This window comes from Leptinotarsa decemlineata, unplaced genomic scaffold (assembly GCF_025532065.1).
Source record: "Leptinotarsa decemlineata unplaced genomic scaffold, Ldec_3_MD MMD2_P_RNA_scaffold_6, whole genome shotgun sequence".
NCBI classification, from domain to species: domain Eukaryota; kingdom Metazoa; phylum Arthropoda; class Insecta; order Coleoptera; family Chrysomelidae; genus Leptinotarsa; species Leptinotarsa decemlineata.
Window position 1 is genome coordinate 5,156,909 of NW_027412533.1, and position 5,293 is coordinate 5,162,201.

At 34.7% G+C, this 5,293-nt stretch overlaps 1 long non-coding RNA gene across 1 annotated transcript; it reads left to right on the forward strand.

The window, feature by feature from the left end:
• The first annotated feature begins 292 nt into the window (after window positions 1–292).
• LOC141480086 (uncharacterized) lies at window positions 293–2,230 on the forward strand. The gene is made up of 2 exons (XR_012464153.1): window positions 293–1,056; window positions 1,757–2,230. It is a non-coding gene; the product is annotated as an uncharacterized lncRNA (long non-coding RNA).
• The last annotated feature ends 3,063 nt before the right edge of the window (window positions 2,231–5,293 follow it).

Sequence of the window (5,293 nt, forward strand, 5' to 3'; positions counted from 1 at the left end):
ATCAAGTAACGGCCGAATCAAAAAAAAATATTATTTATGTTTTTTATTTCGACAGGAAGTGAAGAATATATATAGACTTGGTGCCAAATGATTATAATGACACTGTCCTATTGTTTAATCGCAGCGTGGTACGCTTAACGAATTATATTTACTTCTGGTATTATGTTGATGTGCCACAAATTTGGAAGGTATTTTATGTACATATAAATTGTGTATAATGATGTTCGTGTAAGATGGTTTGTGGAAAATTGCAAAAAGATGTTTGTTATTGATTCTAGTGATGGTCAAAGTAGTTGTTTACAGCTGATTCTCGGCCTCCCCCCACCACTATGACGTATTAATTGCTTTTTTTATTGGTTGTTGTTTGGTGAAGTTTTTTTGTTGTGCAGTGAAGTCAAGGCGTTGTGACCTTGAAGTGTCTGGTGCATGGATCGTTCAGATTTTTTTTTCATATGAGATTTTGTGTGTTTATGTGTGTGTGTAGGAGAATGCACGGTACAGGGTTTCATCATGTGCTTGTTTGTCTATGTACAAACATACGTCTGCATACTTCGAAGATCCTCCAAGTAATAAATGCTCCATCGGTGTTAGGGCACCAAGTTAGTAGTGGAGTGACGTCACAGCAATAACCGTTCAACGGCTAGAGAGCGACATGTTCACTCCACGACGTGTGGCAGAGTAATGCGTATTCATCGGTCTGCCCTCACCTCTCCCGAAGCGATGAAGGTTCGCTCTAGCCCCGCTATCGATGGTGACACAACGGCAGCCGAGGACCGTTTGCCTAGCGTCTACCCTCTCCGAGACCGCAACGACCACTGCTTGCTCGTACCGGCAACTGTTATCGCATCAAGTTGGGAGATGGGCTTGACTGTGACGTCAGGCATCTCTAGTGGATAGCAACTAGCAATGTGAATCTTTCACGGTTTCATGGTGGGGGTGACTCACACTGTTTAATATAAAAGAAATGCCTGGCACACTATGAAATCAGTAGACGAATATATCTGCAGCAGTTAGCAATTGGTAGAGTGTTATTCAGTTCGTAATAGAAGGAAGACGGTGAGTGTATTTGTCTGTTGGAAATTGTTTATATTTTCATATATATTTTCATCATGTCCGTTTCAAAAGTAGACTTGAATAAAATTAATAATTTGATTGTACAGGAGGTTGAAATACTAGAGCAAAAGGCCTTATCATCATTGCCAATTGATGAAGTGTACATAATTAAAAATATGTCAACTTATTCTACACGATTTGGTAAATCAATTTTATTAACTTTGCAAGATGTGAGCAATGATAAATTATTTAAAACATGGCTACCAAAACGTATTTCGTTGCAATTCAGTGATGACGATATATCTTGTATCAACTCATCAGGTGGTAAATATACGATGATGTATTTAGGACAGAGCCAACAAAGTTTTGCTGGCATGAAAACGCGATCTCTAGTCAAATTCAATATGATTGAATAATAGTAATAATTTATAGTGAATTTCTTTAGGTCATAGCTTACAAAGTTTTTTTGGTGTGAAAACGATAACTCTAGTCAAATTCAATATGATTGAATAATAATAGTAATTATAATGAATTTCTTATTGTTTTATTAATATTCATATATTAGATGATAATTATATGGAAATATAAACATTACTAACTTAGTTGAATACACTCACTTTGTAACTACAAGTAAAATGGGAATGTGAGTATTATATCACTGAAAAATTGGAGGTTGCTTATTGTTTTTTTTATTCGATTTCAGTTCCACCATTTAAAGATGTGGATGCAGTACGCAAGTCAAGATTGGGTCGATATTGTAGATCTCAAATCATCGGTTCAACATTTGTCGTCTAAATTGAAGGTGTTGGGTGATGGAGCCGAACATGCAAGCGTTTATGATATGAGTGTATGCTATGATGAAAAACAAATCGAATTATGCCTTCGTGATGCTGAGAACTATTGGAGTGGTGCAGAAGTTTGCAACAAATTTTTGGATAATGAATTGGAATTGTGGCAACTTTGTGAGGTTATGATTGAACTGAACCTAAGAAGATTCCTGTATAGCCTCCAACCATACTTGCCAGAATGGATTATTCATCACTTTGAATTGAATGATGAAAATCGAGAGGAAATTGAAGATGGTCGCGAAAATGATGATTATGAGGAAGAAGTTATTTTAGATAGTCTGTATGTTCCTGTAAATCATAAATAATGTCAAATAAAAAACTTTGTATTATTTTCATGTTTTATTTATTTAAATCTGATGAAATACAATAGAAAATGATTACAAAACAATAAATATGATATAAAATACAATACATGATATAAGTCAGTTACAAATAAAAAAAAAAGATCATAAAACAGTACATGATAGAGTGAAAAAAAAAGTGTCAATATCTGCTATGAACTGAACCATCCAATGCATTGTATGTTAAAACTGTATCATGCAAAATTAATGCATATACTTTAGTGTTGTCTGGAAACTTGGTCTTCCTCGTCTCAAACTCAATCTTTATATCAATAGTTGATGATTTTGTTGCATTCGGTTGATGGGAACAATCGATGACGAATAGTGGATTCTCTCTAAATTGTCCAATGTCCATCAGAGGTTCACTCATATCTTTATCATAATAACTTCGCTGGAAACTCTCAAAAGCATAATAAGCAGGAGCATCAAGTTTTTTATCGAAATTCAAATTCCAACGCTCATATGGATAAACTTCAGAATTCAAGTATACTCGAATACTATTGATATCAGCAGTTGTGAATTTTGTAATATCTTGTGTTCTATCTTCAGATGTGGTAGTACTTTGGAATGCGATGATGACAAAACGAGGAGTTTCCAATGCGTTAGTTGTTTTGATGGCCCATATGTCTGAAGAAGTCCCACGTAATGATGGTAGTTCATAGAGGTCCCACATACGATACGCCAACTTGATTTTGGCATTCAGACCGCTTTTGTTTATTCTACTCAAAAGTTTAAGCTTGTGTTTATCATCTGGTACAATATGTCTTATTTTCCATTCGATTTTATTCATTTCCAAATCAGCATCAACTTCACCTATATATGAGTTTTTGAATGATCGAGCGATAATCAAAATCAATTCCTGTTTGGCATTCAAGATACTTTTGTTGTAATCTTCAGCAAAACCCATCAAATATTTCAGTGGTAGTTTTCCACTAAAAACATGACTGTTTGTATCCAAGATATCTTGCTTCAATTGTGAAAGTCTCCAACCAGATGTCAATAATGTGTTAGCATGAGATTGTCCAAATGATATCATGGTTTTCATTGTAGATGTTATCCCAGGTTTTCTAACAACAGCCACTTGTTCACCACCCATTTCATAACGAATTTCGTCAAAGAGAAATGCAATTGCATTATTCGAGAGATAGCATGTTTTCGCTACATCTTTGGGGGTGAATTTACCTTCTATGTAAATGAAGCTCTCGGCAATATCTAGTATAACATCTTGATTATTGATTGCAATTCTGATTTCATCCGAATTCCTGAATAGCGGTGATCCATAGGGCTTATATGTGTGCTCATGTAAACTTATGAGAGAATGATCGAGCACTGGTTCATTGAATATATTCAACTTTTCATTGTTTGTTTCGAGCACCATTGTTATTTTCTCACTTTCAATCCAATCGATTTCAAAAATTTAAGATCACTCACAGACAGAGCGTTATGTGCTAACTGTTTAGCATACACTTGTGGAATGAGCTTTTTTTTATGCACACCTTTCTTTTTGATAGTGCAACTCGTTTGGGATTGTTCAATGCGATTTTGTCTATTATAAATGAAACCCATAACAACAGTTATTCGATTTTCTTCAATTCCAAAATAATGAAAATCTCTTCTTCACTTCCAAAATCGATAAGGTTATTTTTTTCATCCAAAATACGCACTGTAATGTTGTGAATCAATTGACGACCTTCTGGACTGACAGGCATATATATAATACTGTGTGGTTCTTTAGTAAGATTGTAGCCAGGTTCAACATCAATATCGAATGAGAAAAGAATGTGGGATTCTTCACCATTTATATATGAACCAGATATTATATTGCAATCTAAGCGGATAAGTCTCACAGTTGTAATGTTTATTGGTAATGATGATTCATGTATCTGATTTGGTGGAAATATTTCATGAGCGAACCCCATCATTTCTGCTATTGAATTTGGATGTGTCAGATCAATTTCATATTTGGATCGCATTTCACATTTGAATGTATTATTATTGGCGTGTAGATAGAAAATATCATCTGCAACGACATCATTTGGTTTTTTATCATGAAACAATCTGAACATGATATGTTTCTGTATGACGGCATTGATCTCTTCTATTTCATAAGCACCACATGGAATTTCAATTGTCAACTTTTGGGGTATCGATGAGTTGTCATTACTGATTCTAAAACTAACTAAGTTATTAGCTTCAGTTATATTATTGATTGTATTGCACCCATAGAATCCCAAAAGTCCTAATCCATAACGACTGTTCCTATCCAATTCAATTGGTGGAAAAAAATCCGCACTCAAGACACTTGTCCCGACAGCTTGTAGCTCGAACTTTCGTGACATGACTGATGAATATTTTGAAACACATTTCAATTTATTATTGTACACAGCAACAGCACATTTGAGACAATTTACACTTTTTGGAAGGTGTTGTATTGTAATAAGTATCATTTTTATTGATACCAATATTCACATCCTCTATATTACAAATACAACACATAGATTTCCGAGGTATAGGACCGTCATTAACATCCGATTCTGAATTTTGATCGTGGTGGTGGTGCTCATAACAATATCTATGTTTCATTATATCGATGTCATCTTGCAGATGCTTAGGCAACTTTTCCCAAACATATGCAATCTCATGTGCAACACATGCAAGTATCACTTCCTTAGGCATATTTGCAAGCATCACTTTATCCATTTTTTTCAAGGTACCATATTTTGAAAACATTCTAAGTGAAAACCCCATTCCCTTGATAGCCTCCCGATCCAGTTTTGGTGTTGAATCCATTTTTATTTGGAAAATTATTTAGAGAGAAACTGCAAGCACAAGTGACCACAGAGAACTGTATTAAATTTCTGTTGTCGATCATAGTTATATTTGATTTTTACATTCGAACATTTTCGAAAGAATCGAGTCAATTCCAATGGTGGGGGTAGATCTCCAAAACTATCGAAATATGTGACTTCTTTCCCACATTTTTTATATGCCACCCAATGTATTCCTGGTCCACTTATTCCATCTAAATTAACAATAGCTGTCTCGTTTTGT